Genomic DNA, 24,705 nt, shown 5'->3' on the forward strand with positions numbered 1-24,705 from the left:
GCGGCAAGTATATATATCAGATTGGTCATCTCATCAAAAAGTTTAGTGTGATCTTTATCTTTCAACTAGGACTTTTTATTGACTCTGTTTATTTCAGTTACTGTTGGCTATAAAAATGAAATATGTGCGTAATTAATCTCGTTCGCATACATAGCGTGCAATAACGCTGCCGTATGATACCCTTTGCGCACTTTAGCTACAGAAAAATGTGTTTCTAGCTCTGAACATCGCGTGTATATTCTTGATACAGCGGATTCTATTGATAACCCCCCTTGCCTGGTATGCCTGAACTAGTTTTGTTTTGTGTAACTCCTTATAAAGAGATTGTCTGTAGGAGGAGTGACTAAACCAGTCATATGTCTCCTTAATTAAAAACTCCAAATTTCTCGCTAAAAATTCTTTTGCAGCATTTGAAATAGCCAGTTTTAAGGAATGGCACAAGCAGCGTACTGAAATCAGATGTGATACCTTTTCTTTCAATTTCGTAAATACTTCTTTATTTATTACAGCCGTGACAGCGGTATCATCTGTACCAATGAATGCCCTTTAAATTTTTTAGTCGCAAATCGAATCGTTGTAGTATCTTGGTTTATAGCAGAGACAATAGCTTCAGTATTAAACTCTTGCAGCTCAGCAAGGTCAAGGTACGTAGATACTATTTTTTTGATGGAATATACTGTAATAAACTATAATCAGTCCCAAATATTTATGTACAGCAATATCAGTAGATTCATCAATTAATAAGCTAAATGCTTGATCTTTACAATATTATTTTAGAACGTCAGTGAAATGGGGTGGTAACAAGTTTTTTGTATCTGAGGTGCATTTAGTTCGGTGCAGCTAAACCTTTTCGATATCTCTTTCATTACTGGGATAAATTACCTCTCCCAAACGGTCGACTACCCGTATACTGGTATGCATGGCTGTGAATAATGCAAGTCTTGCTTCTTCCTTTTTTTAAATTTCCAATGGGCTCTGACTTAAAAGCAATTTTAGGCTGCATAGTTACAACCTGCAACAATTTACTTAGTCAAAGAGTGGTCAAAGATATAAAACCGATCAGTGTATGACTAATCAATTTTTTTAAAAAATGTTGCTCTTATTTAATTTTGAAGATACTTGCGTCTGTGGCATCCCATGAGACTTCAGATCTCCACAGTGACTCCTTAAAACTGTGCCACAAAATTTGCACTTCGCTACCTGACCCATAGTACTTTCCGTAACTTTTAAATGTGGATCTTGAAGCTAAGAATTCCTAAACTTTTGCGTGTATTGTGGTTTCGGCATAGTTATAGACGTATGATGTAGTGAAATATTACCATACACTGAGAATCACAATTGTATAGTGCACACCACGAACGACAACAGTAGAGTTACCTTTTCTGCGCATCTGACGTTACGCACCCTGCGTGAACCAACAAGCGCTCAGTGGTTATTCGAAGTGACAATGAAATGAGTGAGTACCCATTGTTTTAAACTGGTTGCTGCACTCCCTGTACCTGCGCAAGCCGCCTTCGTTCGTGAAATGAACTACTGTACAACTAGGCGCTACTAAGTACTGTTCATTCTCCAGGGAATCGCCGCATGTAGCCTATCGAGTGTGATGGTTGTTTGATGTCAATTTGTAATGCATCAGTGCTGTCTTCGCAGTAAAAGTTAAGTACTCCTGAAATCAGATAAAGTAGAAATAACATATTTCGAAACATATAAATAGCTTAGTGATTAAGAGACTACATTTTCAGCAACTGAAACGGATTAATACTAAAAGACTACAATATCCACCAGGAGGGTAGGAACCACCGGTTTTAGTGAAAAATACGCTAAGTCGGCAACACTAATTGATATGCGCTGTTATACGCTGATGGACATTGCGTAGCACTACGCAGACACTGCATAATTGGATTACACGCCTGACTAGGCCGCAACAATAATAAAGTATGTGTATGTGAATTCCTAAGGGACCAAACTGCTGAGGTCATCGGTCCCTATACTTACAAATTACAGTAGGACCCCTCTAATCCGTCACCTTCGGGACCGGGACCATGATCGGAACGAAAAAAAGGTCGGATTTTCCGAAAAATCTAATATTTATTGGAAAAAATATAAAAAGACATAAAGTACAAAAAATTAAACGATTTAAGAACTAAAAGACGTCTACAGTAATATAAAAAAATTGTTCCATAAAGATGTTTTTTACACAGTGTTAAACGATATATTAACTAAAAAACGCCTACACACACTGCAATATGTATTGGTTTCAAAAGGAAAAACGACAAACAAATTATAGTACTGTACTGTACTTAATACCGGGAACGATATATACTTACTAAAAATGTTTATACCACTGTGTATATAAAAAAGGATTTTTATACAAAGAAATAAACTACTGTATGTGTAAACTAAGAAATGATTATACTGTATGCATTGTTTTTACAGTAAAAACGAAAACAAATTACTTGGAAGAAAAGTCAGTGATACATTTTTGTTTAGCAGATGTTAATTCTAGATTTAACTGCAGTTTCCCTCCATTTTTTATCCACAAAACGTCAATTCGAGCTGAAGTTGTATTCTGTTTGGTGTATTGAAGGGCGATGTCAAAAGCGTTTTTTTGCGTCGTTGTGTGAAATCCGGGTGGGGGGGTTCGTCTTCGCCGTCCGAGTCCTCATTTACAGTTTCCTGGCTAACAGCGGCAACAATCTTGTCGTCATTGAGCTCTTCAAAAGTGACACAGTCATTGTCACATTCGTTGATCCACTCTTCAACTTCATTGGCAGGGACGTTCGGCTCCAGAGTTTGTAGATCTTCAACGATTTCCAGTGCGTCGTTGTTTTGCTCATCTTCAGTATGCTAATTTCCAGTCATAACTTGTGGTCAAAGCTTTTGCCACGATTTCCGCAGTGTGTCAGGTTTCAGTTCATCCCATGCTGCAGCGATTGCGTAGATAGCATCTTTTATTGTTGAGGGATTTCATTGCCTCAAATAAGTTATGACCTCCTCCAGATTTTTCCAAGATTGAGCTGATATACTTTCTGCGATATCGCCTTTTTAACCATTCGATAACGCCCTGATCCATTGGTTGAATGATTGCGGTCACATTAGGAGGCGGAAAGAGAGCTTTTATGTCCCCTTTCACCAAATCTTCCTTAGATGGATGTGATGGTGCGTTATCTATCAGCAGTAGAGAACGAACAGGCAAATTTTTTTGCTTCAAGTATTTTTCGACTGATGGCACAAACTCGTCGAAGAACTATGATTTAAAAAGGTTGCAGTCCATCCAAGCAGATTTTTGATTGCGGTAATAAACCGGCAATGAAGATAAGTTTATATTTTTGAATGTCCTCGGCTTCTTAGATTTGCCAATGACGAACAAGGGGAGCTTGTGGGTACCATCTGCGTTGCTACAAGGAATGACTGTTATTCTTTTATAAGTTTCGTTGCTACCACGGATTCATTTGAACCTGCGAGCGTTTTCGTTAGCAACATTTTAAAGTTCAGCCCTGTCTCGTCGATGTTACACACTTGGCAGCGTAACAGTTGATTTTCTTCTACAATTTCTTGAAAATAACAGAAAACTCCTTAGCAGCTGCGGCATCGGCAGATAGTTTTCCACCGGAAATAGAAACAAATCGGACACCATGACGAGTTTTCCAACGATCAATCCAGCCTGGCAGCAAATTTGCTTTCGGCTTCCAGTTTTTTGTGCAAAACTATCGCTTTTTCTTTGAGAATTGTCCCGGATATTGGAGTTCCCTTCCTTCTTTCTTGACAAAAATCACATCCATAATGCGTTATCAAGCAATTCAAGTTTAGGCTTTTTTAATGTTTTGCTATTCTTCAGTGTTTTCACCATCAATCGTAACTGTATAAATGTCTTTCCTATTCTTCCTCCAATCCTTAATTGTCGTAACACCCACATTCAGTTCTTCTGCAATTTTTTGTAGCGATTCTCCTTCTTCCAGTCTTTGTAGCGCTGCTAATTTTTCATTTAGTGAAGGAGTTACGTGTTTACGTTTGAATCCAGACATGTTGAAAAACAGGCAACTGTACACACAATGAATGTACAGTAATAAGTACTGCAGAGAACACGGAATAAAGCAAACAACGATGTTTTTTAATCCCAACAAAGGATAAAACTGCACAATAACGTGCAGTATAACAATGTGCACAGCGATGGACTCCTCAACAATGGCCCCACAGGCGTCCAGTCAGTGACAAGTCGGCACAGACTCGCCAGCCTGAGCATGGTCGGACTAAGCGGAGCGACGGACCATCCAAGGTCGGATTGGAGGGGTTCCACTGTACTTAACCTAACTTATGAGCCGGCCGCTGTGGCCGAGCGGCTCTAGGCGCTTCAGTCTGGAACCGTGCTGTTGCTACGGTCGCAGGTTCGAATGCTGCCTCGGACTTGGATGTGTGTGATGTCCTTAGGTTAGTTAGGTTTAAGTAGTTCTAAGTTCTAGGGGACTGATGACCTCAGATGTTCCATAGTGCATAGAGCCATTTTAACCATTTGAACTAACTTATGCCAAGAAGAACAAACACACCTATGCTCGAGGGAGGACTCGAATCTCCGGCGGGAGGGGCCACGCAATCCGTGACATGGCGCCTCAAACCGCGCGGCCACTCCGCGCTGCGCGCGCGACCGTAATAATAAAGGCTCTCCTTGCTGAAATCACAGCAAGCATGTGAGCACAAGACTTAGGAACAGTGACATACGGAGGGTTGGATCGATACAGGAGGCATGCACGGATAGTCTAAAGGGTTAAAGTGCGTGTTAAGCGCGCAATCTGGGTTGTAGTCCCGGCCCGGCACAAATTTTCATTTGTCACAAGCAGATTGCACAGTTGATGTCTCAGTTTGCGATCAAAAGTGAAGGTGCAGACGTTCTAAGGTTTCCTTCGCCCCCCGGAGTTCAGCTTCGATCAAGACATTCGCGCGCAGAGTCGGAGTCGACGAGGGAACGCACTCTGCAGCAGCGCCGCCTCGGATTACACGGCCCCAGCCGCCGTTCCTGCGCACCCCCGCGCCGGCGCTTCCGGAACGCGCGGCGCGGCCCCGCCTGGGCCCTGAGTTTAAAAACGCGGAGATGCGGCCGTGAGCGGGGGTTGCGCCAGCGGACTAGGCGCGGCGCGCGGGGCGCAGATAGCCGGCCGCGCCCCCACATACGTGCCGCGGCAGCGCGCCGCCGACTTAAAAACCTCCCTGTGTACCCAGACGGCCGGCGCGCCCTTTAAAAGATTCCGTGTTCTATCGCGCGTCCGCTGCATGAGCCCGGCGCGCGGCCCGACGCTGTCTGCGCTCGTCAGCGCCCCAAGGCGTCGGTGCCGCCCTTATTGGGTTATTCCGCCGTCCCGTAATACGGCTCCTTTTCTCCGCGCTGATGAGGTGCGCCACAAAGGGTCCGACCGCGTTAAAAGAACTGGAAATGAGGACGCCCGCCGTCTGGGGTGGGGGGGAACTACTACACTCATTCCCACGCGCTCCTTCTCCTCCTGTCTTACTCCAGACGCCCGCGCCTGATTAGAAGGGTCCGATCTGAGGCGCCGTCTGAGCGAGTCAGATCGCGCTTTTCGTGCAATGGAATAAATCTTTAGCTATCGTGCCACATTTCTTGATGTTTGTTTCCTTTTCTCGCTCCGAGGACATTCCTGCAGAATAGAAAATACCTATCTGCTTCTCTGCACTGTCCAAAAAGTGCAAATTCGCTTACGTTCAACGTATTCGCCAAGTGAATAATTTACCTAGTTATCCCCCATGATTATTCTACGAAGGACACTCAAAAAGAATACAAGACTTTTTCTCGGCCAATTCCAGCTGCAAATAAATAAATAAATAATGCAGAAATAGTTGTGATACATCGTGGATATTCCCGCGTCAGCCCATCCTAACAAGGGAACCTCCCCATCGCATCCCACTCAGATTTAGTCATAAGTTGGCACAGTGGATGGGCCTTGAAAAACTGAACACAGATCAATCGAGAAAACAGGAAGATGTTATGTAGAACTATGAAAAAAAAAAAGCAAAATATACAAACTGAGTACAAGATTTTAAACATGGCTGCAACAGCAACTGTTGAAATTCTTCACGATAAAGGATGACAGCCAAAACAGTTGCAGGATAAAAATTTATGTCTTGATTATTGACGACGCCTTTGGCACAATTGTTTTATTAATCTCCATTGTATGATGTAATTTTAGATTTTTTACTTGTGGTGAAGGTATATTTATATGTACCGAAACCTTGGTCAAGAATTTTAATAAATTTTTATCCTGCAACTGATTTGGCTGTCATCCTTTATCGTGACAAACTGAGTAGTCCATGCACAAGATAGGCAACATCAAAGATAGTGTGAGCTCGGGAGCGCCGTGCTCCCGTGGTCAGCGTGAGCAGCTGCGGAACGAGAGGTCCCAGGTTCAGGTCTTCCCTCGAGTGAAAAGTTTACTTTATTTTCGCAAAGTTATGATCTGTCCGTTCGTTCATTGACGTCTCTGTTGACTGTAATAAGTTTAGTGTCTGTGTTTTGCGACCGCACCGCAAATCCGTGTGATTAGTAGACGAAAGGACGTGCCTCTCCAATGGGAACCGAAAACATTTGATCGCAAGGTCATAGGTCAACCGATTCCTCCACAGGAAAGTACGTCTGATATATTCTATAAGACACTGGTGACAGCGTGTGAATCACATGACAGAAATATGTTGTTGACCCACATAACTTGTACACTTGGCGAATGGGTAAAAAGATGCTTCTACCTTGCCCGATTTAGGGTTTTCTTGTGGATGTGATAATCACTCCCAAAAAAGTGATGAAAACATAAATTTGACACATAAACTGCAACAAATGAATGCAACAGTTTCACCGTCGCACAGTTTTCCCTGTGCTCTGTCAAAACATATGTTTTTAACGTTTTCAAATTTTTCCGTGTGTAGACCTTCAAATCCTGCATATGTCCAAGCAAATCTGAACATGTCCTTGAATTTGGGAGAGCGAAGTTGATTATGTGTGAGTGCCTGAACTTCGATAATTGACACACGAGCACGTAAACAATACTGCTCTGTGTACCTGTGCAGCTTCGCAAAATAATTGTCTGAAAACAAAAAATTAAACTTATCACTTAAGGGAAGACTTGAACCAAGGACGCCTCGTTCCGCAACTGCTCTTGCTAACCACGGGACCACGGCGCTCCTGAGCTCCCACTATCCTTCATTTTGGCTATCTTGGAGTAATCAGTTTGTATATTTTGCTTATTTTTTCATAGTTCCACACAACTTCTTCCTGTCTTCACGAGTGATCTGTGTTCAGTTTTTCAAGGCCTATCCACTGTGCCAACTTATAACTAAATCTGGGGGTGGTGCGACGGGAACGTTCCCTTGTAAGAAATTTTGGTCTTATGTCAAAGCGGTAGTTGGATCAATACAAAACGTCCAGACACTCTGTGACCAAAATGGTACTGAAACAGAAGATGACAGACTAAAGACCGAAATACTAAATGTCATTTTCCAAAGCTGTTTTACAGAGGAAGGCTGCACTGTAGTTCCTTCTCTAGATTGCTGCACAGATGAAAAAATGGTAGATATCGAAATAGACGACAGAGGGATAGAGGAACAATTAAAATCGCTCAAAAGAGGAAAGGCCGCTGCACCTGATGAGATACCAGTTCGATTTTACACAGAGTACGCGAAGGAACTTGCCCCCCTTCTTGCAGTGGTGTACCGTAGGTCTCTAGAAGAGCGAAGCGTTCCAAAGGATTGGAACAGACCACAGGTCACCCCGTTTTCAAGAAGGGACGTCGAACAGATGTGCAGAACTATAGACCTATATCTCTAACGTCGATCAATTGTAGAATTTTGGAACACGTATTATGTTCGAGTATAATATCTTTTATGGAGACTAGAAATCTACTCTGTAGGAATCATAATGGGTATCGAAAAGGACGATCGTGTGAAACCCAGCTTGCGCTATTCGTCCATGACTCAGATGGCCATAGACACGGGTTCGCAGGTAGATGGCGAGTTTCTGGATTTCCGCAAGGCGTTCGATACAGTTCCCCACGGTCGTTTAATGAACAAAATAAGACCGTATGGACTATCAGACCAATTGTGTGGTTGGATTGAAGAGTTCCTAGATAACAGAACGCAGCTTGTCATTCTCAATTGAAAGAAGTCTCCCGAAGTAAGAGTGATTTCAGGTGTGCCGCAGGGGAGTGTCGTAGGACCGTTGCTATTCACAATATACATAAATACTGAGGCTTTTTGCGGATGATTCGGTGGTATATCGAGAGGTTGTAACAATGGAAAATTGGACTGAAATGCAGGAGGATCTGCAACGAATTGACGCATGGTGCAGGGAATGGCAATTGAATCTCAATGTAGACAAGTGTAATGTGCTGCGAATACATAGAAAGAAAGATCCTTTATCATTTAGCTACAATATAGCAGGACAGCAATTGGAAGCAGTTAATTCCATAAATTATGTGGGAGTAGGCATTAGAAGTGATTTAAAATGGAATGATCATATAAAGTTGATCGTCGGTAAAGCAGATGCCAGACTACACTCATTGGAAGAATCCTAAGGAAATACAATCCGAAAACAAAGGAAGTAGGTTACAGTACGCTTGTTCGCCCACTGCTTGAATGTTGCTCGCCAGTGTGGGATCCGTACCAGATAGGGTTAATAGAAGAGATAGAGAAGATCCCTAACCTAACCTAACCTAACCTAACCTAACCTAACCTAACCTAACCTAACGGAGAGCAGCGCGCTTCGTTACAGGATCATTTAGTCATCGCGAAAGCGTTACGGAGATGATAGATAAACTCTAGTGGAAGACTCTGCAGGAGAGACGCTCAGTAGCTCGGTACGGGCTTTGTTAAACTTTTGAGAACACACCTTCACCGAAAAGTCAAGCAGTATATTGCTCCCTCCTACGTATATCTCGCGAAGAGACCATCAGGATAAAATCAGAGAGATTAGAGCGCACACAGAGGCTTACCGACAATCCTTCTTTCCACGAACAATACGAGACTGGAATAGAAGGGGGAACAGATAGAGGTGCTCAAGGTGCCCTCCGTCACGCTCCGTCAGGTGGCTTGCGGTGTGTGGATGTAGATGTATTTTCATTAAGTTCTCACTGGTGGCGTCGTTATACATTGTCTTTCAAAACGGCGTCTGTAATGGAGAGAGCTACTATTGAGTTTCTTTTGGCGGAAAACCAGAACATTGCAGTTATCCATAGGCGTTTGCAGAATGTATCTCGACACTTGGCAGTGAGCAAAAGCACGGCGAGTCGTTGGGCGAGCGGTTTGTCATCATCGCAACAAGATAACGCAAACCTGCTCGATCTCCAGCCTACCGCCCAGCGGCACAAAGTTCTGACTCCTGCAATGTTGGTTCGTGCCGACACTGTCAATTCGAGGTGATCGACGGATCACAATCAAACACTTCAGTGTTCAACTGGACTTCTCTGTTGGTAGTCCTGACACAATCGTCCATCAGTTGTTGCCTCTTCTCGCTGTAAGTATTTTTTTCCTTGTCGTCATTGTCATACACTCTCTCTCTTATTATCACTGGCTGTCGCGCCCACTTCCAGTCTCCACTTTCTCTGTATCTATAACCCCCTCCCCCCCCCCCCCCCCAACCCACATACACATACTCCCCCACGTCTCGTTCACTCCTTTCCAAGCACTGTTCTGTCCTGTCAATTCCACAGTCACTCTACCTTTCTCTTTCTTTTACACTGCCATTGTCTCCTCACTTTCTCTAACACCACCACTGTCTACTATCTTCCAGTATTTATTGTATTGTATTGTATGTTAACCGGGGGCTTAGAATCGACGGAGAGGCTCCGTCCGCGCCGCAGCCGCAGTGGTCCGCAAACCCACGACTACCGCAGTCCACCCCTCCGCCGCCTCTCACCGAACCACTCTTTCAGGGTTATTGTGCGGTTCGGCTCCTTCAACTGTCGATGAATTTCAATTGGTTTCACACCACGCAAATTCAGAAAACGCATGATTGCACGCTGTTTAAGTAAGGAAAACGCCGCAATTTTAAGTATTTAAAACAGTTCTCATTCTCGCCGCTGTCGGTAAAATTCCATCTGCCGTACGGTGCTGCCATCTCTGGGACGTATTGACAATGAACGCGGCCTCATTTTAAAACAATGCGAATGTTTCTATCTCTTTCCAGTCCAGAGAAAAAAAATCGGAGGCCTTAGAACTTGAACTCACCTCTTACAACGTGGGGTTCTCAGATAATGGAGACACTTTACAGAATATTTCTCCTTGCTACGTCACATTATAAATTACGTTTTCGGTTGATAGCGGATTTTATGTGCCTGTTTTAGGTGTACAAGTAGAGTAACTTTGAGCCTTTGTATCGCGTACACGGATCAAGATATGAAGATAAAAATTACAACTATTTTCTGCGCGTAGCCGTCTCGCGATCCGTGGTTGGGTTTTCATAACCAAAAATTAAGTTTTCGCGGTGTTTCTTGATAAAGGATAAAGATTTTTGAAAAAGAGGAGGCGGCTTCCCTAATCCGATGGGACCGATGACCTCGCTGTTTGGTCCCCTCCCCCAAATCAACCAACCAACCATTTAATCTTTATTTATGACAGACTGTTTCGGCATTTATCGCCATTGTCAAGTTCCTCTAGAGTGATATGATATCCATATTACGTCGCTAGTGAACTGTTTTATAATTGTCAGGGCTTTGATTAGATGGTAAATGACGTAAATATGACATCATGTTATTGTAGACGTACTTGACAAGACAATAAATGCCGCAACAGGCTGTAGTGAATAAACATTAATTATTAGAAGCAGCTATTCTGGTGCACCTTTCTAATAGGATGAAAGATCGTTGCAGACTGCCATGAAACCTTTGTGAGGCTACAGGAAAGCAAGTACCGCAGTGAATCTGCTGTGGGTCTCTGGTCACTCAGGTGTTAGTGGTAACGAGCAAGGTGATAGGTTGGCAAGAGCTAGCGCAATTACTCCATTTATTGGACCGGAACCTGTCCTATCACTAAGTCGATGGTAAAATCAAAACTACGTAGCTGGATCAGGAGGCAGCACTTAGAACTTTGGGCTAAGATCCCAGAACAAAAACACAGCAAGATAATAATACCAAAATAATGCTTAAAGAGATGTTCTGCAGCTCCAAGCTTAAACAGGAAGCAAGTTAAATTCGTACTAACTTTAAATGACTGTCTTTGTGATCTTTATGAAACACCAGTACACGATGGGAATAGAGAAAAAAGCCCTTGAGTGCAGACTGTGTAGTGAGGGGGATGAAACTGTTCACTTTTATTCTTCAAGTACTGGAGGCTAGAAGATAAAAGTATTTGCTTCATTAATTCCTGAAGAAATTGTGGCTAACGGAGATCTAGTAGAGATACTCGTACTATTGCTTAAGGGTACTGGTTGGATTTACTAAAAAGGAAGGGGAAGAGACCGCACAATAAAAGAAGTTTCGGTGTGGACAACAAGGGGCTAGGACCACTGTTGTTTTGTCTCTCTGGTTAAATCAAATCAAAATCCTATTATTTACTAAGATGGTATCTGTCCGAAAGAACAGATACCATCGGTGACCAAGCAGCTCGATAGAATGAAATTACAATGAAACGACACCCTTAGCTGCTTACAGGCGTTGACATACGTCAACGGGGACAGATGAAAATGTGTTCCTCGACCGGGACTCGAACCCGGGATCTCCTGCTTACATGGCAGACGCTCTATCAATCTGAGCTACCGAGGACACAGAGGATAACGCCTCCCGCGAAACCCACATTCTCAACGTATTGCCCCGCACTACATTCGTATGCTCCCGTAAATATATAGTTAAGGCTCATCGGCCACTTGACCATCTTCCTCTTCTGTGCGAACGCACAAACAGTGCCCGAACTCTTACGGGAATCGGCAACGCGTCGCGAGTAATGAGTATAATTGGCGGGGGCACTACGAATGTAGTGCGGGACAATACGTTGAGAATGTGGGTTTCGGGGGAGGCGTGCCAGAGATAAATCCCTGCAGTCGCGCTATCCTCTGTGTCCTCGGTGGCTCAGATGGATAGAGCGTGTGCCATGTAACCAGGAGATCCCGGGTTCGAGTCCCGGTCGGGGCACACATTTTCATCTGTCCCCGTTGACGTATGTCAACGCCTGTAAGCAGGTAAGGGTGTCATTTCATTGTTAAATCCTATTAGCTTCGTCTTTCGTATTACTTTCTACGTTTTTCATAATAACACTTGTCATCTGCAGCGAGAAGAAATCTAATCCGATACTACAATTTCCATGTCCTCCGGTAGACTTTTTGACGTGTAACATATCAAATGCCCAGAAGAAATCAGACGTAGTCCTCCAATAAGATGTTAATTAGGAGGGAATTGAGTCTACCCCTAAAATAATTCCAGTATTTTGGAATTACCTCCTCCGCAAAAGCTTGTAAACGAATGTCACTGAAGCCTGCGCTGAGGAAGTGCTAATGTTTACTGTACGACCAGTCGCAGATCTCACGTATGAGAAGTGGTACCAGCCGCGTGGAGGGTAATTTTCATTTCGGCCACACGACCAGTAGAGAACGCACGGCGCGTGGAGAATTGAGGGAGGAGCAAAGTCGCGGTGATATAAAAGTAAATTCCCGTCCAAATAGGTACGGCTCGAGGGGTGTCTCATCAGGGCCCTTTTTCCGTTTCGCAAATGTCTAGATTCATGAAGCCACCCTCCACATTTCCTTCGTTTCCATCCAATCATTCGCGCCCGCGCCTACCTCCTGCGCCCTCCCCCACCCCCTCCTCTTTCACCACCCACACCCCTGCCCCACCCCTTGCCCCTTGCCGGTTGTGTGCTCTCTTTCTCTTGCCCCTTGCCCTTTTCATCCCCCCACCCAGCAGAATTCGACCCCGTCCCTCCCACTCCATTACCCACCTCTTCGGTCCTCGCGAGCGAAAAATGTTGCCTTTAACATTGACGCGCAGCCGCACACGGCGCCCATGTTCGCCGAGGCACTGCGCACTGCTGAGGTGTCACTGTGTTTCGCTAGGAATCGCGCGCGTACTGATACTAATACAGACAGTTTATAAATATTTCGTGTCTACGCAGCGGTCACCAAAGCTCCAACAGCGTGGTCCGTTTGTATCAATGCTGAATGTCCCATTTAAAATGTTTCTGAAGTGAAATTCTCACTCTGCACCGCCTTCAACGCTACAATTCAATTTTTGTGAGGTTGAAAATGTCTTGCCAGTTTATCTATTCAGGCACCCACCACAGCCCAACTCACTGCACTCTGTGCTTTCTCTCTCCTACATTACTGTCTCGACATAGTCTCTCCGTCCTACGTTGTTTTACACTTAAGCCTCATTGAGACAAGTTGGAAACGGCTTACACGGCGTAGAAGGTTTATGACCAGAATGAATCTCATATTCAGCGGTGAGGTGTGCGCTGTATTGTAGACTCAGTTGATAAAGGACGTTGCCCGCAACGCAAGAAGTCACTGACATGAGAATTTCTTTGTCGGTAAATTTCGTTAAAAATTTACCATTCGTTTTGTGGAAACAGAGAGCGGGCGATTTTGGATGACGTCGAGGCGTTTATACAGGGTGCTCCATTGATCGAGACCGGATATCTCACAAAATAACTACAAAGATCGAAACTCCTCTAGCTTGAAGGGGGAAACCAAATGGCACTATGGTTGACCCGCTAGATGGCGGTGCCATGGGTCAAACGGATATCAAGTGCGTTTTTTTTAAAAATAGGAACACCCTTTTTTTATTACACATTCGTATAATACATAAGGAAACATGAATGTTTTAGTTGGACCACTTTTTTCGCTTTGTGGTAAATGGCGGTGTAATAGTCACAAACGTATAAGTACGTCGTATCCGCCAGTGTGGACGGTATTTGCTTCATGACACATTACTCGTGATAAAAAGGACCGTTTACTAATTGCGGCAAATGTCGATATCGTGTTGATCTATGGCTATTGTGATAAAATAGCCCAACGGACGTGTGCTATGTATGCTGCTCGGTATCCTGGACGACATCATCCAAGTGTCCGGACCGTTCGCCGGATAGTTACATTATTTAAGAAAACGGGAAGTGTTCAGCCACATGTGAAACGTCAACCACGACATGCAACAAATGATGATCCTCAAGTAGATGCTGTAGCTGCTGTCGCGGCTTATCGGCACATCAGTAGCAGACAAATTAAGCGAGAATCGGGAATCTCAAAAAGGTCGGTGTTGAGAGTGCTACATCAACATCGATTCCACCCGCACCATATTTCTATGCCCCAGGAATTGCATGGCGACGACTTTGAACGTCGTGTACTGTTCTGCCACTGGGCACAAGAAAAATTAGCGGACGATGACAGATTTTTGCACGTGTTCTATTTAGCGACGAAGCGTCATTCACCAACAGCGGTAACATAAACCGGCATAATATTCACTATTGGGCAACGGAAAATCCACGATGGCTGCGACAAGTGGAACATCAACGAGCTTGGCAGGTTAATGTATGACACGGCATTATGGGAGGAAGGATAATTTGCCACCATTTTATAGACAGCAATCTAAACGGTGCAATGTATGCTAATTTCCTACTTAATATTTTACCGATGTTACTACAAGATGTTTCACTGCATGACAGAATGGCGATGTACTTGCAACATGACGGATGTCCGGCACATAGCTCGCGTGCGGTTGAAGCTGTATTGAATAGCATATTTCATGATAGGTGGGTTGGTGGTCGAAGCACCATACCATGGCCCGCACGTTCACCGGATCTGAAGTCCCAGGATTACTTTATGTGGGGAACGTTGAAGGATATTTTCCATCGTGATCCACCGACAACGTATGACAACATGCGTCAGCGCATTGTCAATGCATGTGCGAACATTACGGAAGGCGAACTCCTCGCTGTTGAGAGGAATGTCGTTACACGTATTGCCAAATGCATTGGTTGACGGACATCATTTTGAGCATTAATTGCATTAATGTGGTATTTATAGATAATCACGCTGTAACAGCATGCGTTCTCAGAAATGATAAGTTCACAAAGGTACATGTATCACACTGGAACGACCGAAATAAAATGTTCAAACGTACCTACGTTCTGTATTTTAATTTAAAAAAACCTACCTGTTACCAACTGTTCGTCTAAAATTGTCAGCCATATGTTTGTGACTATTACAGCGCCATCTATGACAAAGCGAAAAAACATTCATATTAGTTTACGTACTACATGTATATGTAATAAAAATGGGGGTTCCTATTTAAAAAAAAAAAAAAAACGCAGTTGATATCCGTTTGACCTATGGCATCACCATCTAGCAGGCCAGCCATAGCGCCATCTGTTTTCCCCCTTCAAGCTCGCCAAGTTTCGTTGTTTGTAGTTTTTTCGTTTGACGCTTATTTCGTGAGACATTTGGCCCGGTCACGATCTGTGGACTACCCTGTCTATGTGAACATTACACTGGTCACACAAGTTATGGGACAGTGTTACGCACATATATGGATGGCGGTAGCATCGCGTACACAAGATATAAAAGGTCCTTGCATTGGCGGAGCTGTAGTTTGTACTCAGGTGATTCACGCGAAAAGGTTTCCGAGGTGATTATGGGCCACGACGGTAATTAACAGACTTTGAAAGCGGAATGGTAGATGGGCTAGACGCATGGACCATTCCATTTCGGAAATCATTAAGGAATTTAGCATTTTAAGGTCTACAGTGTCACTTAACGACCGAGAGCAGCGGCGTTTGCGTAGAGTTGTCAGAGCTAACAGACAAGCAACACTACGTGTAACAACCGCAGGAGTCAATGTGTAGAGTTGTCAGAGCTAACAGATAAGCAACACTGCGTGTAACAACCGCAGAAGTCAATGTTGGACGTACGCCGAACGTATCTGTTAGAACGGTGCGGCGTAATTTCGAGTTAATGGTTTATGGCGGTAGACGACTGGCGCGAGTACCGTCGCTAAAAGCACGACATCGCCTTCAGTGCCTCTCCTGGGCTCCTGGTCATATCGGTTGGACCCAACGCGACTGAAAAATTGTGGCCATTTCGGGTAAGCCCCGATTCCAGTTGGTAAGATCTGATAGTAGGGTTCGAGTACGGCGCAGACCTCACGACGCAATGGCACTAGGTTGTCAACAAGGCAATTTACAGGCTTATGGTGGCTCGATAATGGTGTGACCTGTGTTTGATAGATGTCCCAGGTTGTCAACAGGACACTGTGCATGCATGTTGGGGCTCCATAATAGTGTGGACTGTGTTTACGTGGAGTGGGCAGAGTCTCCTGGTCCAACTGAACCGATCATTCACTGGAAATGGTTATGTTCTGCTACTTGGAGACCAGTTACAGCCATTCATGGACTTCATGTTCCAAAAGCGATGGAATTTTTGTGGATGACAATGTACCAAGTCACTAGGCCACAGTTGTTGGCGATTGGTTTGCTCTGGACAATCCGAGCTCCTGATTTGGTCACTCATATCGCCCGACATGAACACCATCGAACATTTATGGGGGGGAGGGGGGGGGGGGCTGTAGAGGCAGCAGGCTCAATATTTCTGCAGGGGACTTCCAACGTGCTGATGAGTCCAGGCCACGTGGACTTGTTGCACTACGCCGGACAAATGGAGGTCCTGCACTATCTTAGGAGGTGTCCCATGACTTTTGTCACCTCAGCGTATATTTCCACTAAAATAACGTCGTGATTGACGTTTCAGCAAGTCGAGCGGTAAAGCTTGCCGAGAGGCAGTGGCACGGCAGGACTTCAAGAAGTAAGTCACACCTGCCGTCACATACTAAGACCACTGCGCACTGTCAGAAGAGGGTTTTCCTTGTGGGTTTCTTACAGACAGTTCTGTTACTGTACGGATAATAAGTGCATCACAGCCACGGAGTAAAATGGCGCAGCAACTGGGTACGTACTTCGAAGTTAAAGCATACGGGGAAACTACGGTTCTTGCAAAGAAAAACGTCTAAACTGCACACAGATTCACTGTGAAATTCTGCTGGTGTACGGACTAAATGCAGTTTCGCGTCCAGCCGTGATCAAATGGTGCCAACAATTCGACCGAGGCGGCGCAGATGTGGGTGACGCTGACCGAGAAAGGCAGGCTATAGACATCGACCACAGACAACATTGTCTAGACAAAGAAATGAATCGCTGCTGTCGCAGATTTCCCAAAAATGAGAACGTTCTCGCAGTGGTTGTCGAATGGCTCCGTCACCATGAAACAGAATTCTCTCGTTGAGGTTCTGAACGAATGATAGAACGTTCCGACCGTTGTTTACAGATCCTTGGAGACTGTGGTGAAAAATAGTGTCATGTATGACTGTCATTTAGGAACAGCACTCGATAAAAGTTGCGTACAGTAAGTACAACTTAATTTTTGAAGTCCGCTCGCAGTTCTTTCTCGAGCGGTACGATCTCGCTGTTTCGCAAGCCTCGTCAGGTTGAGTTAAAAATCATCTATTCATTCACTCAGTGACTATACTGGCACCGAAACGACAGATAACAGGGAAAAGCCCGAAATACTGAATCGGTCTTCCGAAATTGTTTCACCGCAGAAGATCGTAACACGGTCCCTCCTTTCAGTCGTCTTACGAACGTCGAAATGGCAGATATTGAGACAACCGATCGCGGAATAGAAAAAAAAAACTACAATCGCTTAGCAGTGGAAAGGCGTCAGGACCAGGTGAGGTACCTATTAAGATTCTACAAAGATTATGCGAAGGAATTTGCTCCCTTCCTAGCAGTAACCGCTTGAACAACGAAGGATACCTAGTCATTCCCGCGCAGGTCATTCCCGTTTTTAAGAAGGAACGTAGGACAGTTTCACAGTATTATAAACCTATGTCATTGTTGTTGACATCAGTCTAGTGTAGAATTATGGTTTGAATTATGGTAAAGAATTATGACGTTTTTGGAAAACGAACATCTCCTCTATAAAAATCAACATGGATTCCGCAAACAGAAATGTTGCGAAACTCGCCGGCCGTTGTGACCGAGCGGTTCTAGACGCTTCAGTCCGGAACCGCGCGACTGCTACGGTCGCAGGTTCGAATCCTGCATCGGGCATGGATATGTGTGACGTCCTTAGGATAGTTAGGTTGAAGTAGTTCTAAGTCTAGGGGACTGATGACCTCAGATGTTAAGTCCCATAGTGCTCAGAGCCATTTGAAGCATTTGCGAAACTCAGCTCGCTCTGTTCCTCCGTGAGATCCACAGCACCTTAGACAGTGGCTCTCAGGTTGATGCTGTATTCTTGTCTTCGGGATGGCACATGACACGGTCCTGTACTGCCTTCTAGTGAAAAAAAAAAAACAAAAAAAAAACAAAAAAAAACGAGCTTCTCGAGTATCGAAGCAGATTTGTGACTGGATTCACAACTTCCTTGCATATATAACTCAACATGTCGGTCTTAACGGAACAAAACCGACAGATGTAATGAAGTGTGACAGGACCGTTACTGTTTACAATATGTACAGATGATGTAGTAGGAAGCGTGGGATGCTGTTTAACGCTGTTCACGAATGACACGGTTGTGAATAACAAAGTAGCAACGCCAGAAGATAGCAACGACTATCAGAATGACCTCCAGAGAATGGACGAATGGTGCAGGCTCTAGCAGTTGACTCTGAACGTAAATAAGTGTAACATATTGCGCATACATAGGAAAAGAAATCCACTACTGTACAGCTACACTATTGATGACAAACCGCTGGAAACGGTAGCTACGTAAAATATCTGCTAGGTACTATCCAGAGCGGCTTCAAGTGGAATGACTGCATAAAACAAACAGTGGGAAAAGCAGATGACAGACTGAGATTCAGAGGAACAAATTTAAGGAACTGTAACTCGTCCACAAAGGAAGTGGCTGATAAGGCGCTTGTTCGACCGATTCTGGAGTATTGTTCATCTGTCTGGGATCCCTAGCACGTAGGACTCATAGAAGAGAGAGAGAGAGAGATAAGACCTAACGAAGAGCGGCGCGTTTCGTCACAGAATCGTTTAACGGGCGTGAGAGCGTTACCGAGATGTTCAACAATCTCCACCGACAAGAGAGGCGTTGTGCATCTCGGAGAGGTTGACTACTAAAATTTCGAGAGAAAACTTTCCGGGAAAAGTCGGACAACGTATTTCTTCCACCCTCGCGTATAGACCACGAGGAGAAATTAGAGCCAATACAGAAGCGTACCGACAATCATTCTTCCCACGCGTTATTTGCGGGTGGAAGAGGGTTGTAGGGCTCATTCAGTGGTACAAAAAGTACTCTCCGCCACACACCATTAGGTGACTTGCGGAGTATGACGTAGATCAGTGTTTTTTCAATTTTTTTGAATACGCTATACCTTTCGAAGTAAAAATATTCTGGCGACCCCCAGAACCATAATAAAAGTATGTGAGCAATTTCAAAGGCAACGTATTTAATTTTCTTTCTATTGATACTATACGGATCGAGAAATCAAGTGCGTTGTGAAATGAAATCGCAGTGCTCTGCGAGCAGAGATATATTATTTGCAGCGTTAGAGGCGTAGGAGTGAGGAGAAGTCAGCGAAGGCATAGTCGCGCGTTTTCGGTCACTACAATCTGTTGTAATACGCCACCGATTATTGTCTTCGCGCTTCGCTCTGAGCGGGCATAAAATGGTCAAGTTTTTTTTTTCTTTTTTTCTTTTAGCCATGCTGCAACTGCTTTCTCCTGCGACCGCGACCCTCTGAGCAAGGCTTTGCGATCCCCCAAACCACTGATGTAGATAATTGGCTTGATCCCGGCGACACTGTAGGCCCCCACCTCTCCCATAGCGGTCATTCAGTCACAGAGTTATTTATTTTAAGGTGTAACCCGGTCCAAAATAATAAAGAAATGAACGTGCAGACGTCTTTGTCGTGGAGGCTTTTGGGTTCTCACCTGCAGTTTTTAAGCATACCACCCAGCGCTAGTGAACTCAAAACAAAAAAAAAACAAAACAAAAATGGCTCTGAGCACTATGGGACTTAACTGCTGAGGTCATCAGTCCCTTAGAACTAAGAACTACTTAAACTTAACTAACCTAAGGACATCACACACATCCATGCCCGAGGCAGGATTCGAACCTGCGACTGTAGCGGTCGCGCAGTTTCAGACCGTAGCGCCTAGAACTGCTCGGCCACCCAGGCCGGCGCTAGTGAACTGTCGGAATTGTTAGACGTAGATCTGGAACTACTGCTTCAGAATAGTCTGAAGCGCTGCAGGCCCGTAGCACATTTTACTGCTGGCCCTCATTCATCTTCCAGTACTTAATATTGATTCTCCATTGTTTCATTGTTCGTATAATTGTGTCTTTGTTAACCGTCCGTACCCTTACTGCTGTTTGGTGCTGTTATTTCGCAACGAAACATGAAGTCTGTCGTAGGGACGAGTGTCTAATCGACAAGTAATGATCATATAATGGTAACTGTATTTTTACAACCTGCCTAAAAAGAGTAATCTCCTGTAACGTAGAGAAATGTGGTACTTAAGTTCACATAAACGATTTGTTTAATAATTAATCTTAACATGGTTCTGAAAATCTGTTTTCCTTCTTGTAAAAGACATTACTTAATGGCTTAAACTGTAAGCACTGATGTTTATGGCCAACTCCAGTATGACTAAAATGAGCGATTGTTTGGGATTGTCGGCCACGATTTGTTGCGTTGTTAAATAGCATCTCCCTGAGAGGGGGCTACGGTGGGGGTGGTGTTAGATTCCTATTGCAAAGTGAGATAACTTGAATTTGTGAGGCGAAATTAACCATACGGTTGTGAACCAACTCAACGGTCACAGAGCATAAATTCACCAGGGGATACAAAACATTGTATCAGCATGACAGTGGTGGACTGTAGAGTTTTATTTCGAATGTCGGTACATTGTTAGGGAACGGTTGGCAGATGAACCATTCTCCAGCGCCACATCTTCTTGGAGTCTGTTGATCTGTGTTTGAAGGCAGACAATGATTTGGACAGGAAATAACCGATATCAATGAGACACTGCCTCTGGATACAATGAGCTGCTCGGTACAGGCAGCGTGTTACCTGTGAGTACATTGGGTACATAACGCCCTGTCCGACGAAACTAGATTTGAAAAAAAGAAAAAAAAGCCTCCACTGTCACCGAGACCACCACAAAAGGCTCTAATCATACGTTTGCTGACTTGGATACACCGGATGCTGGTCGGCGATGATGTCCACATTTCTTGTCGCCATCACGCATTTATATTGCCCCATCTGGGAGGTAGGAGATGAAGATTTGAATGCTAGCGGTGGGGGGGGGGGGGGGGGGGGGGGGGAGTGCCACGGCTATCCATGAAAACTAAAAAAAGACCTCTGCGACAGTCTGGACCGATGGCAGGGCTGTTAGCGTACTGCCAGCACCAGCTTTTCGTGCAAGTCTGTTTTACTGCTCACTTACGACATCTGTTGGACCAACGGCAACGGTCTCAATCCCGTAAGATGCCAATAGCATTGTCAGAGAGGCCAGTTTAAAACTAGACTCTCAGCGTAGATTATCACACGGGTTTCGATTATGATTTACGTGTTGTCAGCATTCCTGTTTCAATCTGATGTTAGGCTGTATAAATGTAGATGGCGAAAACAGCCAGATTGGCTGAAATGCAGGCGCTCGCGTGCGTCATTTCATCTGCGTCGTTTGGGTTTGAACTTTCCATAGACTGTCAGTTGTCGAAAGAGTGTTTCTGGTCTTCTGTACTTCCATCTATGGTTGCTTCATTCTGAGTTGCACGCGGGAGTCCCCATAGAGATGAGTGTCATTGGACAGGCTACATGATCAAAATAGGACAGATTATTTATGAAATGAAAGGGGTCGGTGGAAGATAATACTATCAATTTAGCAAGAATCAGCCGAGCATGCTATCACTTGTGGTTTCGAATGCGCCACATGTTGGTAACAACTTTCTTCATATGCACCACTCGAAAGAGCTGTATAATACAAAATTTGTTTTGCCTTATGTTACTGTTATTTAATTTAATCAAAGATATAATAAGTAGTAACTCAAAAAGTGCTTTTGTGGATGAGAACATAGTTTCCACGACCCCTCCAAATGTTGAACCCCGTAAAGTATCATTGTCATTCCTACAACAGGGAATTATGTGTTCTCTCACTTGCCACCGTCATATCAGGAAAGCATGAATGTGTTGTTTTTCGTTCTTCAAGATATTATCCGAGTTATATTCCAATGGGGAAATGCTGTTCTCAATGTCACATGGGGCGATATAGACTACTTCTCTTTATCTTCACCTTGACTTCCCCGTTCCGACACGGCGCCTGTTCTACGTATCGACGATTTCTTCACATGATGTAGTCGTAATGTTTGTCCCCTTGCCAACACAGATGAACCTAGGCATCGGATAAATGCACCCCGTTATAGATGTCGTATACTGTATACTTGGCAATTAGCCTAGTTCTGATCCAAAGCGTAGATAGCTATTTTTGATGAGGTGTTTTATAATATATAGTAAACAAATCTTGAGATGGCTAACGCTGTCTTCAATAACATTAGAAGTTTTATAATGTTGGTTTCCTGTTTTTCTGTGCTCTAACAGAACATGTGCGATACTAAAAGTGATTTACATCTGTTTTTTCTTGGTGTTGGCGTTTGAACTATTTTCAGCGTCCATTGCAGCATAAATTAACACCGTAAGTGTCTGATAGCGTGGAAGATGCCGAGCAGATTAGATAAAATATACTCAGTTGGGTTAAAATGTACGATAAGGGCCTCCAGTTTTTAGGACTTCAGTTTCGTTTATTTGGTTGGTGGGACGTATGTATCAGTTTCATTTCATTTCGTTTCATTTTATCGTACACATTAAATAATGTAAAACATTTTCTTTTGCTTCAAAGAACTTTATGATTGTAATTTGAGGAATAATGGATCGTGATAGAGTGCAACGTGCTGGTAAACCATGGGCAGTAGAGACTGAAGGGAGTAGTTGAAGAAATAGCAATAAATTAAAAAACGAAGAAAAAAAGTTATTGAATTTCGGAAGTTCGTGTTGTGCTGCAAAATTGGCAACGTGATGAAAGTAAAGAATAATCTCAAGGAATAATATTGAAAGAAAAAGAAATCTGTTCATTCTAAGAATGGTGTTTTCATTATTCTGCCAGGGTTACTTGCATTTGGGTTTCTGTAAAGATGAAATAAGTTAAGTGGGTGAAACTGTGATTTAGTTATTGTTCGTGACCTACCAGGCCTTGTCAGTGTAAATAATTTACAATATCGGAGTAGTAAGGTCTTTATTTGGATAAACTAATAAAATAATTTCGTTATGCCCTTGACTTACTCGTTGTCATTAATGAGATGCGAGTTCGAACGTCAGAAGTAACACCTTCACTTAATTGCATTAAAAATTCATGAACCCCGTTCTCCAAGAAGGGTGAAGAAATTAAGGGTGTTGAAGTAACTACATCTGCATATTCATTGCCGACTAAATTCTTAAAAATCTCTTTAAATCAAGAGCGTTTACTGAAAACCGGAAGATTTTACAAAGTCTCTCAACGTCTGAATTTTAAATTACGACTTCACCCTTAATCTTAATGTCTGGATATAATCGAGCCGGTGCTTGACATTAGTTTAAGCGTCAGATAATTATCGTTGCGGGGATTTCTTGAGCTTAAAACAGAATAAGAGTCCCGTCTGTTAACATCTGGCTCGCGTAACTTCGTTATATTCGTTGTTATCTCCATTGGAGAATGAATTCTCCGCTAAACGTAGGCTCGCCAAGCCCTCCCTGTTTACATACAAATAACAGAACTTCCGTCCGTGGTTGCTGTTCTTGCCGTGTCGTGTGAACGCTAACCTCACAAGTTAAACTACCCAAGGAATACACATCTATTTTCATTGGATGTGAATATGTTGTAGTTTAGAGCAAAATAAGAGACACACAATTTTTTTTATACATGCCCATGTAGCTATTAGGGGGACTAAACACTCCCCTGAAAAAAAACTGAGTTTAATATTTCTGAATGAATACCGTTGAATACTGTCCACCACTTCCTGTCGGAATGCCCATTTTTTAACCGTTTACGTCCCCGCTTGGATTTGCCGTCTGAGTTATCGGCCGTTTAGCAAATGACGCGCGGGTTGTCGACCCTGTTTTACTTTTTATCTGCCAAAACAATATGGCAAAGGCCATTTAGTTGTTAGTTTTGGACCTCCGTTTCTGTATGGTCTCTTTTAGCTCTTTTTCAACGTGCCTGTTTTTAGCTGTCTTCTATTATGTCAATTGGGAGTGACGTATATGTAATTCCCACTATCCAGTATTAAAGTTCCAACCCTTTGTGTGTGTGTGTGTGTGTGTGTGTGTGTGTGTGTGTGTTCGTTCAAGGCGTTCTTCCAAAAATTTTGTTAAAATAGTAACAGTATTGGATTTCTTTTCTGGTGAATGTTCATAGTCACTAGAACTGTTAACTTCTCTTTGAGGGGTTTTATTTCTGCCATTGCCTGTAACACCACAATCTAGAACACTGTTAGTCGCGTTATAGTCTACAAAATCGTTGTCTTCATCCCCTGTGTTTCAGTTGAGCAGTGAAATGCTTATTCATGTTTCTGAATAATCAGATCCACCAAACACTGCGAAAGTTTCATCATCCTGTCCTACTGCTTGTTCCATTGGATGACGCCTTCTTAACGAGGACGCTACAATATGTAAAACGTTCCAGATATTAATG

The 24,705-nt window shown here is 43.7% G+C and overlaps 1 protein-coding gene and 1 non-coding gene across 2 annotated transcripts in view; one reads left to right on the plus strand and one right to left on the minus strand.

Annotated features, from left to right (window-relative positions):
* Nucleotides 1-24,705, plus strand: part of LOC126354078 (protein-L-histidine N-pros-methyltransferase) — an 892,286-nt gene that overhangs the window by 52,144 nt on the left and 815,437 nt on the right. The gene's annotated exons all lie outside the window — the stretch shown is intronic.
* Nucleotides 11,680-11,753, minus strand: Trnat-ugu (transfer RNA threonine (anticodon UGU)). The gene has a single exon. It is a non-coding gene; the product is annotated as a tRNA-Thr (tRNA).

This window comes from Schistocerca gregaria, chromosome 3 (genome assembly GCF_023897955.1).
Source record: "Schistocerca gregaria isolate iqSchGreg1 chromosome 3, iqSchGreg1.2, whole genome shotgun sequence".
Lineage (NCBI taxonomy): Eukaryota > Metazoa > Arthropoda > Insecta > Orthoptera > Acrididae > Schistocerca > Schistocerca gregaria.